This window comes from Nomascus leucogenys, chromosome 4, assembly GCF_006542625.1.
Source record: "Nomascus leucogenys isolate Asia chromosome 4, Asia_NLE_v1, whole genome shotgun sequence".
Lineage (NCBI taxonomy): Eukaryota > Metazoa > Chordata > Mammalia > Primates > Hylobatidae > Nomascus > Nomascus leucogenys.
In genome coordinates this window covers 133910138-133922718 of record NC_044384.1, presented here as the reverse complement: position 1 = coordinate 133922718, position 12581 = coordinate 133910138, and the positions used below count along the sequence as shown (strand labels likewise).

Genomic DNA, 12581 nt, shown 5'->3' with positions numbered 1-12581 from the left:
GGTGTGATCTCGGCTCACTGCAAGCTCCGCCTCCCGGGTTCACGCCATTCTCCTACCTCAGCCTCCCGAGTAGCTGGGACTACAGGCGCCCGCCACCATACCCAGCTAATTTTTTGTATTTTTAGTAGAGACGGGGTTTCACTGCGTTAGCCAGGATGGTCTCAATCTCCTGACCTCGTGATCTACCCACCTCAGCCTCCTAAAGTGCTGGGATTACAGGAGTGAGCCACTGCACCCAGCCCTTAGTAATCTTAATAAGGAAAATGGTTTAACATTTTCAGGGCATCCTATGTTCCTTAAACATATCATAAAAGCAGCAGAAATAACAAAGTTGTGTTTCCCTCAATCCTCATCTCTTGCTGTGAAGACGACATGAAAACCAAATTGCCAAGTTTAAAATGTTCATATCATTTTAAATCATAAGCACTTGAGTAGTTTCAGTTTTCTTCTCTCTCTGTCTCACCCACTACCACACTCTTTGCTTACACACACACATACACACACAAACACACACACACACACACACGGTGGGGGGTGGGGGGGAAGCACTACAATCAGAATCACAATGCAAAAGTGACAAATAAACAAGGTTCTAGACACTTCAGATGACATATAAAGTATATAATACATAATAATTTCCTGCTGCACTCCATAGAATTGTTGGTGTAACCATAAAATAACCATAGTCAGTTGTAATAATACACAACAGTTTTACATGTTGCTTAATGAGAGTTTTTATACTTGATACTTTAACCAAAAGCAGAGCCCTGCATTTGACTATTATCCTTTCCAAAAAGTACATAAAGGGATACTCACTTTTCTGAATAATCTTTGCATTTTCAAACATTCTAGAATTTAGCCTGAAGTAGGGGTAACCCAATAAAGTATGATAAATACCACTAACAAAATATAAGCAGGTGGAAAGCATCTAAGATTTAAAGCGCAGCTTTAAAAAAAATCACTTTTGAAACTTGAGTGGTTTTAATTTAAATGCCCCAAATCAACCATACAAAGCTAACTTACCTATGTTCCTCAGAATATCAAAACTAACTGCTATAAACTTAAGCAAGAGATGTCTTATTCGAGTTATGTGTCCAAACGAAATTTTTTAATGCCTTTGGTTGCACCTCAGAGACTTGTCTTTTTCATGGAGCAATGCAGAAACTGCAACCAGACTACAGGAAATCCAAACACCAGACCATACAATGAATCCTCTCCGGGGACTATGATTATTCAAAGACCAGCTCAGCCTTGCAGCAGTAATAGGGCTGAGTGTCATGACTTTTTTATTCTTCCAAACTAAAGAATTTTCCTTGGACTCTCTGCCAATGAAACATCACAGACTTTTCTGAGGCTTTATAGGCAGAAAACTTGTATGCAGATGTTTCTTGGTTATACCATACGCATCACTTACAGTAAAACTGTAAACAAACAAAAACATGACAAGTTCTTTAAGCAATTTTCAGACCATCTCTGAAAACAGAAGAGACTTTTGCCTGTCAGATTAAATCAGCATTCACTGTGGCTGGGTGACTGCTTCTGGATTACAGAAACTGCAATATTCCAGTGATTTGGATAATGAAAAAGAAAAAAAAGAGTTTTAAAGGTAAGATGTTAAGTATGCATCTATAACATAATTGGAATTTAGATTTAAGGAATAACCTACATTTATCTGGCTACAATTCTACTTCTCATTTCCTTGATTAATTACCTATACCAGTAAGTTCTTAGGAGTGTCATATCCTTTAAACTTGGGAAGTTCAGACTGCTCAAAAATTCTCCAGTTAATAATAAATAAAATAATCTGTGTAAGAAAAAGCTCCTGAAAGATACATACCATCTCAATAGCAGTGGTTCACCATCTCAGGTCAGTCATGAGGAAGGGGAGGCAGGGGGACCTTCTGCATTGTAAGTTTGCTTTATACATTTATATAATTATTTAAATATTTGTAATTACTTTTGGAATTTTATCTGAATATCAAAACATTAAAATATATTTATGCTCCAGTGGAATCGAATACATGCTTCATGGATTGAACTTTTCAACATTTCTTTCACAGACGCTGCAATTAAAAGATGGAAATCTTTTATTCAGAATCTTGGGCCAGCATATCTGCTCTCAGCAACGTGAATAACTAGTGTCATCAAAGCTGTTACTTTACAAAATAGTCAGTGTAGTCTCTAAATAAATGTCTTTCAAATTCCAACAACAGATTGTCTGAATCAGACACCTGAAATGCATGCCAAGAAGTCGTGCAAGCAGGCAGTCTACACATGAAAACAAATCCTACAATAGATTCTCTTGAAATTAAATACAACTCTTACAACAAAGACAATTTTACTATTTTCCGATAAACAGGGTCCACTCATGGAAAAGAGACTAACATGGATAATTCATCGTCCAGGGTTTAGAGTGGCTGAGTTCATTTAACCCAATCTACTAGTTCTGTATGTGAGAAAACTGAGATCTAGAGAAAAGAACTTACGATTTCTAGTAGTGTCTACTGCATAACTCTACGAGTCACCATTCACACCACATTCTATGGACAGAAACTTCACTGGTCCATTTACATTAAAGATGATGGCCATGGTGGCCCTAGAATTGTGCAGGGAAGTGGCCTGGATGACTTTTAAGATGACACAATTATTTAGAGGCAGAGTCAGGATCAGAATTATCTCCCACCACTCCTTTAGTTTACCATCATCTTGCCTCATAAATGTATGAAAGAAAGCAAAATACAAGTGCATTTAGGATAAAACTCTAATTTTTATCCTTTTTAAAACTTGTGCATTTAGCCACCTTAGGTGAAATGGCATGAATACTGCAGACTAATCCTACCTTCAGAACATCGTATGTATTAAAAGGAACGCCTATAGAAACTAGACACACAGGTACAAAACAAAATAACTGAAACATTTAAAGATGTCCTACACCAATATACTACATTAAATACTTTGTGTCCCAAAGCTACAGGTGAAAACAAGAATAAATATTTCACTCGTATTATCCAAACTTGAATCCCTATTGTTTTCAATATCCCTACTGACTGTACCACACAGGATTTAAAGAGATTCATAATTATGACTGTCATATTACATCTGCTAAAACATAATTATCTGGTCCTGCTTCCCAGTAGAAAAGGCCAGTGTACTCTGTACTGATGTCATACCAAGGAAGCACTTTTGGCTACAATCACTGATGCCAATTAAGATAAGAAACCAGTACATTCAGTACTCTAGTGGGTTGTTGCAAAGCAGATTAAGTTTTCCTACGAAGAGAAACTAGGCCCAAAACCAGACACAATATGTTCAACTTCTTTTTATAACCCACTATCATTCAATGTTGAAGAAAATCTAGGCACTAAGTAAAACCATTTCAGATCATTACTTTGTAAACAGCCAGAGTAGTTCTTCTAGTTTCTGAAACAACCACCTGTGATTCAGCACCAAAAAAAACACCAAGGAATAAAAGGTAAGGAGAAACCACAAGAACATAAGGTGCCCTTGAAAAGTATTGTCATGGGCCGGGCGCGGTGGCTCACGCTTGTAATCCCAGCACTTTGGGAGGCCGAGGCGGGCGGATCACGAGGTCAGGAGATCGAGACCACGGTGAAACCCCGTCTCTACTAAAAATACAAAAAATTAGCCGGGCGTGGTGGCGGGCGCCTGTAGTCCCAGCTACTTGGAGAAGCTGAGGCAGGAGAATGGCGTGAACCCGGGAGGCGGAGCTTGCAGTGAGCCGAGATCGCGCCACTGCACTCCAGCCTGGGCGACAGAGCGAGACTCCGTCTCAAAAAAAAAAAAAAGAAAAGTATCGTCACGGACATGACTTGAAGATTATATAACAAGACTAATCCATATTAGAGAATCAAAACATTAAACTCCCAAAGATAGGTTCAGAAGAAAAACTACCATGAACTAAATTGTCTTGCTAGTTTCCTCAGTTCATGCAATATACACACATGCACAACTTTCCCCAACTTTCACCTAGTTGAGATGAGAAGTTAACTTAGGCTGAACAACTATTATTTTTCTTTACTCCTGGTATGCCAGAGAGGATCCAAGAGAAAAAAAGATATATAGTAAAATATAAAGATTAGGAATCAGTCCCAAGGAAAATAAAAGATTGTATTAAACATCACTGCACCAAATTTTTTAAATATTTTGCAACGTCTCAGATCACCATACGTAGTGCAGCAGTGGGGGAAGAGTCTTCAAGAGTCATGCTAGCCACACTGTCATTAGAGGTGGCCTAGGGATGCTCTGGGGATACCTGAAACAAGCCAAAAAGTCCAGTGTCTCTATCAATGGTCTTCCTACATAAAGGCAAATCTAGGGTAAGATAGCTCACTTTGATGTGTATGTTAGTATGTTTTCTGTTGCTACACCATACAGTGGGTAACTTATAAGCCATCAAAGTTCATTTAGCTCAGGGTTCTGCAGGCTGAGAGTCCAAGAACACAAAACTGGTGTCTGGTAAGGACCATCTTGCTGTGTCATAACATGGTGATGAGCATCACATAGTGAGACAGTAACAGCCTGCCAACTCAGGTCTCTCTTCTTACAAAGCCACCAGTCCCATCATGGGGTCCACACCTGATGAACTTATCTAAATCTAATTACCTCCCAAAGACTCTACTTCCAAACATATAAAATTTGGGAGTCACATTCAAATCACAGCAATGGAGCACCAAAATCCCACAGGGTCTTTCCAGGAAGAACTCTGACATGTCCCTCATCACTCCTGTCTATGTCAACCAGCTTGGACACAGATCTACACATGTATGTATCAATGACCAGCATTTCTGAGGTGGAAGCTAGGGCCCACAGCACACTATATGTAAATAAGACTAGGAGGCAAAGCTAACCATTCCAACGTCCATGTTCTTCCCCACTGTGCAGCCCTCACACCTACATTCCCTCCTTCAGCTCCCTCACCTCATTATGTGACCTTAACAATCCTACTGGTAAAGGCAGTCCCCAACCCATAAGCATATAATTGTCCAAAGTTTGCTTGGAGATTTATTTACCTTAAAGCTCATTTTCCTAGATAAACGCTACTAACAGTATTTCTCTCTTAATAGCATTCTGTTAAGAAGCTCCAAGGCTGGCATCCAATCTGAAACCCATTTAAACCACAATGCAGCTACTACTAGTTTGGGGAAAAACTAGCCCTTCACATCTGTATAAACGCCAAACAGCTGAACACCAGTTAGGACTTTGTTTCCATGTGGATAAAAGAATCAAAGGTGTTGCTTTTCCTACTTGATTCTGGCTAGTACCACCTCAGTCTCAAATCAGAAGAGGATAAAGACTGGGGAAGAAAATGAAAGTAAGTTTACCCCTTTCTAAAATGTAAAGAAAAAGAAGGGGAGGTGATACCACCAGGCATTAGGGTGATCTCATGGGAAGATGCTCGGCATCAATAGTCTTTAGGAAGATGCAAATCAAAAGCACAATGGGATGCCACTTCACACTCGTTAGGACACCTATGATCAAAATGCTGGTGAGGATATGGAGAAATTGGAACCCCGTTGCGTTGCTGGTGGAAATGTAAAGTGGTGCAGCAGCTGTGGAAAATAATTCTGTGGTTCCTCAAAGAGATAAAACATAGAAGTGCCATATGATCAAGTATTCCACTCTTATACCCCCAAAACCAGAAAACAGAGAGTCCAAGAAATTTGTACATCCGTGTTCACAGCAGCAGTATTTACAATAACCAAAAAGTGGACACCACCAAAGGTGTCAGTGACCACCAACGACAGATGAGTGGATAAACAAAATGTGATCTATACATACAGTGGAATATTATTCAGCCATAAAAAGGAATGAAATTCTGTTACATGCTGCAACATGGCTGAACCCTAAAAATATTATAAGTTAAAAAAACAGAAAAGGACAAATATCGGATGATTCCACTTACATAAAGTACCTGGAGTAGTCAAATGAACACAGACAGAAAGTCAATTTGAGGTTACCAGGGGCTGGGGGAGGGGAACATGGGGAGCTATTGTTAAATGGGTACAGTTTCTGTGTGGGATGATGAAAAAGTTCTGAAAATACTGGTGATAGTTACACAACTATGTACTTTATGCCACTGAACTGTACACTCAAAAATGGCTGAAAACGTAAATTTTATGTTATACATATTTTACCATAATTTTTTTTTTAAAGCAACACCACAAATTAGAAGAATCAGAGCTAATGGCTTCACCTCTCAATACCTCAACCTTCCCAATCTACAGAATAGGAGAAAAATATCGTACCACTTCCGGCATCCTGCAACTTCAGGCTGCAACATGAGTATCTGAGATCTCAAATGTTAAATCCTCAAATGCAAAGGGTCTACATGACAGCATGCATCACGCCCTACACACCTGCCAGGTGGAAGCTTTTCTAAGCTAGACGGTCACACAGAAAGCAGCCATGTGTACATACGAACAAGTTTCCTAAGTCTGCAAGTTCTTTGTTAAAATCTTCAATGAAATTCTCACTCTATTAACTATCATAAGAGACATTATATCATACAAGAGTAAAATTAGCATAGTAACCACAGCAAGTACGCTGACAAAGATGTTTTCGACGTAGCTGTTTAGAATAAATTACTAAGACAAACATCTGGACCCATGGCCACCACACACTAGGCAAACACAGCTCAGGTACAGTCTCCTGGTGAGGCAGCCTGGCCAACCTGGGTGACCCCAGTGGGGGCCTAAAAATAAAAGTGATCACAAGACACACAGCCCGATATTGAGTCGCATGACTACGCAGGCATTTCAGAGTGAAGTCAAGGTGCTTAGGTTCCTACTGGGCCACCAAGCCATTCAGCACCAGCGCTGGTCTCATCTGCAGGCAAAGAATGACACAACTACCTCTTCATGGAACACTCGCAGTCAAAGCCCACTTAATAAGGAGGTCCTTCTGCAGGGTTAAACAAACCTCAGAACGCAGCGTGGTGCTGAATGGTCTTTTAAACTTGCTTGTATTTACAGTCAGCCAACTGCAGATTGAACACAGTCAGGAGAAAAAACAATATAACAATACAAAACACAGTATAACATAACTAGTATAAATGTATTCACATAGCACTTACATTAGGCATTAAAAGTAACCTAGAGATGATTTACAGTCTATGGAAGGATGTGTCGTTCATATGCAAATACTACGATATTTTATATAAGGAGCTTAGGCATTCTCAGATTTTGGTATTGACGGTGGGGGCGGGGGTGATCCTGGTAACAATCCCCGCAGAGACCTACAGACAATACGCGGAAGTCTCAGATACGAGGCCGAGTGCAGTCACGCCTGTAATCCCAGCATTTTGGGAGGCCAAGGTGGGTGGATCACCTGAGCTCAGGAGTTCACCAGCCTGGCCAAAATGGTGAAACCCCGTCTCTACCGAAAATACAAAACTCAGCTGGGCATTGTGGCACATGTCTGCAGTCCCAGCTACTTGGGAGGCTGAGGCAGCAGCATCGCTTGAACTCGGGAGGTGGAGGTTGTAGTGAGGTGAGATTGCACCACGGCACTCCAGCCTGGGTGACTGAGTCAGACTCTGTCTCAAAAAAAAAAAAAAAAACGGAACTCTCAGATACAAGGCTTACATAAAGTAAGCATTCAATAAATGTTGACTGTAAATCAGATTTTCTTTGCTATTAAACATTACTCATAGGTGACGATGAGAGATATTTAATCACCATTAACAACTATTTTCATATCTACATACAAATTTAAGGAAATAGATGTGTAATACTCCCTGGACTCTCTCCTCTTTTTAAGACCTAATTTTAATTGCGCTTTCCGAGAGCAATTTCAACAGCTGTAAGACTTGATTTCATGGTATCTTACTTAAAATGGAAGACCTGGGTGTGGGCTTAGCCCACAACAACCCCCCTTCTCTGAACACAGCCCCTCCTACTCACTGAGATGAGTTCCACTAAATAAACTAATGAATTAGCCCTCATGCAGACACTTCAACAGTATGCAATTTCCCCACCCCCAGCATTTGGATTTGAAACAGGTGGTCAGGGCCGGGCACAGTGGCTCACGCTTGTAATCCCAGCACTTTGGGAGGTCAAGGTGGTTGGATCGCCTGAGGTCATGAGTTCGAGACCAGGCTGGCCAACATGGCAAAACTCCATCTCTACTAAAAGTACAAAAAAAATTAGCCAGACATGGTGGCGCACACCTGTAATCCCAACTACTTGGAGGCTGAGGCAGGAAAATCGCTTGAACCCAGGAGGCGGAGGCTGCAGTGAGCCGAGATCACACCACTGTACTCCAGCTTGGGTGACAGAGCAAGACACTGTCTCAAAAAAAGAAAAAATAAATAAATAAATAAAAAGATGGTCAGGTATAGTGTGTCCCTGGAACTAAAGAACATAAATCCAGGCGCTGTGCATCAGCCACCTTCTCCACACACCCAGAAGCAGAGAAAGCAAATCTCTACAGAGACTTGGATGGGACCAACGTACCAAGAGGAGCAGAAATGAAAAACAGTGAGGGTTAGATTGCCTCACTGACTTGGTTCCTAAGAACCTGCCAGACACTAAGTTCTTAGAAGGACTCCATATCCTTATCACACCTATCCAGTTTTTGCCCCTATTTGCTTGAATTTTTATGACTTTCAATTAAGAGTCTCAAGAAAACTATTGTCAGAAATTTATTATAGGAAATATTTGAGCAGATTTTCAGTATATTTTCCACATCTGTGAAGACTTAGAAATGATGAAAATGTTGACAAGGAATTAGAAAACCACAGTACAGTAATTCAATAAAATGCAACTATTTATAAATTATGCAGTTTACAAAACCGGGAAAAATATTTCTGTGTTTTATGATTTCTGCTATGAAAAATATGTAGAAAAAGCAACAAAGGAAAATAAAAACAGATGTGTGTGGGGGTATGGAGCTGTGGGTTACTGATGCCATTTTATTATCTTGTCTGTGTTATTAAACTAGGAAGAAAAATCTAATTGCCGAAAACTTGAAATAACCCAGATGTCCATCACTGGTAGATTATTTTTTTTAACTGTGGTACATTCATCTGATGAAATACCACTCCACAACAGAAAGGTAAACCATTCATACACAAACCACACAGATGTATCTCAAACACATACACTAAGCAAAAGACGTCACACACAAAAGTCTCCATACTGTATAACTCCATTTATAAAATATTCTGGAAAGGCAAATCTAAGGGAACAGGATTGGTGTTTGTCTAAGAATGGGCAAAGACTGAAAGGGGCACAAGGAAACTTTAAAATAATGAAAATCTATTTTGTTGATTGTGGTTGGTGGTTGCACAGCTACACGTTTGTCAAAATTCATTGTACTATACACCCGAAAAGTGCAAATTTTGCTATATGTAAATTATACCTCAATAAACCAGACTTAAACAGGAGAGCAGGTGCGGTGCCTCACGCCTGTAATCCCAGCACTTTGGAGGGAGGAGGCAGGCGGATAACTTGAGCCCAGGAGTTCAAGAGCTGCATGCTGAAACCCTGTCTCCACCAAAAAAATACAAAAATTAGCCAGGTGTGATGGTGGGTGCCTGTAGTCCCAGCTACTTGGGAGGCTGAAGTGGGAGGATCATTTGGGCCGCGGAGGGGGAGGTTGCAGTGAGCTGAGATAGCACCACTGCATTCCAGCCTGGCTAGCCAAGTAAGAATCTATGTCCAAAAATATATAAAAATAAAAATAAAGAAGACACTGAGCTCAGACACCAAACCAAAGCTACTGAGGCACCTGTAAGGTGTCTGTTTTATAATACTGGATAACATTCATTCATCAAACGTACTGAGTGTCCATCTTATGCCAAATGCTCTGCTATGAGCTAGTACAGAGTAAATAAAACAGACAAAAAAATAGACATAACTACATAAACAAACTACAGGCCACATAGGAAAGCATGGATGCTCTGATTGCTATTATGGGAGTAGGGGTCAGGGAAGGCCTCTCTGAACAAGTCACACAAGCTTAGACCCCCAGGAATAAGTAGTAGGTAAGGAGGCAGAGATTGGAAAGGTTTCTAAATATGTCATTATATCAGTAGTTAACAGCAACTCAACTGTTTCAACATGTAAACGGTGGTTATAGTTTACTATTTTGCTGTCATAAGGATTAGGGCCTCCTGCCTAAGAAGCCCTAGTAAATGAAGGTTTTAAAACAGCCTAAACACAGTGACCAGGAGATGTAATGATGTGTTTTGGATTTCAGGGACCCTCAAGGAGTACGTTCCTCCAATCCTTGTCAATACTTCAAAAATGATCAACACATGTATGTATTTCCCTGAAATGAGGCTGCCCAGGGGTAAACTAAAACTCATGTTCTGGTGTTTAAAAGATTTGTTGTATTTGTTCTTACTTCTGGCTGAATTTGCCATGATTTATTTAACAAGGTTTCCTAAAGCTTCCTAAATGATAACTGCACTCACTCACTCTCTCTCTTACCAAAAATTGGACAAAACAGTCCCAGTTTGACAAACCAAAACCTCTTCACACTACAGGAATCAAGCTTGAAGAAGGCCTCGTTCACTTGGCTTCAGAGGCCCTACTCTATCTTGGTTTTCCTCCTAAACTCACAGACTTCTCTTTGGCAAATGCCTCTGAGAGATTCTTCTTTGATCAACCTCCAAGTGCTGGAGGGGGGCAGGGGCAGCCCCTTATTCCTTCTCTTCCGTCACTCACTCTTGTTTCAAATACACTCTGATAACAATTCCCACATGCTCATCTCTAGCACTGATCTTTCCCCAAAGCTCCAGGTTTGAATTCTCAACTGTCAATGTGACATCTCCATTTACATGTTTAACAGGAATCTGTGACATGGGTTGGATGTGTGTCCCCTCCAAATCTCACGTTGAAATATGATCCCCAGTGGTGGAGGTGGGGCCTGGTGGGAGGTGACTGGGTTATGGGGGCGGATCCCTCATGAACGGCTTGGGGCTGTCCACAACAGGGGGTGAGTTCTTGCAACATGTGGTCGTCGAAACTGTGTGGCAGCCGACTCTGGGCACACTTCCTATGGCTTAGCCCTGCTCCACAAGGGACAGCCAAAAAAGAAGTGTGGTACCTCCCTCGTCCCCTTGCTCTTGCTCTTATTATGTGACATGCCAAATCCCTGCTGCCTTCTGCCATGATTGGAAGCTGCCTGAGGCTTCACCAGAAGCATATGCCAGCAAAATGCTTCCTGTACAGCCTGCACAACCATGAGCCAATTAAACCTCTTTTCTTTATACATTACCCAGCCTTGGGTATTTCATTCTAGCAATGCAAGAACAGTCTGATACAATCTCAAGCTTTAAGTCTAAAAGGGAACTCTGGGCTTCCAGACTCCTGCCCATTTCCTTCTTGTCCTAGTGTTCCTTGTTTTCAGTAAAAGACACCATGAAAGTACCTCAAGCCAAAAACCTAGGAGTCACCAATAATCTGCCTCTTTCCCTCTCTCCCCAATAGCAACTCCAATAGGCACTGCCTTCAAAATACATTTCAAATGCAAGCATTCCTCACCTTCACTATTAACCCTGGCCCAAGCCACCACTATCTCTCTCTGGGACTACTAACTGGTCAAATCATGAGCCCCTGCCCCCTTACAATACATTCTCAAAACAGCAACCAGAGTCACCCTTCTGAATTGTACTCAGTTCCTGCCGTCCTTCGGTCCAAGCCTTCTAATGGCCTCCTATCACACCTAATACAAAAATGGGACCCAGTGACCTAAGACAATAATTAGCAACAGACTAATCTTTATGCAAAAGGTGACGTGAGGCATCATCAAAGGCAAGGAAGTGCTCACTGCCACGGCAAATCAGATGACACAGCTTACACTTCATGGTCAATCCTGAGGGGCTGTGGAAGAATCTCTGAACATCAATGACACTTCATCCCTAAATCAATAGGTGTTCAAACAGAACTATGTGCCCTTATCTAATCAGATCTCCACAATTACCCCGAAGGCTTCAAGGAATAAAAGCGCTCCTGGTTTTTGACCACTGATTATTTACTTGCACAACGTCTCAAGTGGTCTGTTTCCACCTAAAATGGAATAAAGGAGTCTCTAAATGAAATACCACGTTTCAAATATCTCATAGCCAATCAGCAAACAGCCACCAATCTGAAAAGATTTTGTCTCAATTTCCAATGAAAGTTTCTTCCAGCCCATATGACTTCAACATACAATTTGTACCATATTGTAACCAAAGAGTTATTAGTAAGAATGTTAAATAATCCTCCCCTAAATTTCAACTTAAAATGTGTAGTCTTTGTTTAAATGGCCTGTTGTCTGCAAGTTTTGAAACAAGGCTTCACTTTGTGTTCAAAGGCAGTATAAGGAAACAAGACACGCTACTGTTTCGATTCCTCTGAATGACAGTGATTAACATTAAACACAAGAGTTTCTTACAAATTAGAATTATCCAGAAACATATCCCAGGAAGCCTAGCCTCATAAAAAGAGTAACTTCAATATTTACTTTCATTTCTAAAATTTTTTAAATCAACCACTAAGACTTTAACCTCCCTCTACACAAGCCAAGGAGAAATGCTGGCTCTCCCAGACAGGCACTGGCCACACCTGTCTTTA

The 12581-nt window shown here is 40.8% G+C and overlaps 1 protein-coding gene across 3 annotated transcripts in view; it reads right to left on the bottom strand.

Annotated features, from left to right (window-relative positions):
- Positions 1-12581, bottom strand: part of MTUS1 (microtubule associated scaffold protein 1) — a 158043-nt gene that overhangs the window by 124921 nt on the left and 20541 nt on the right. The window lies entirely within an intron of this gene.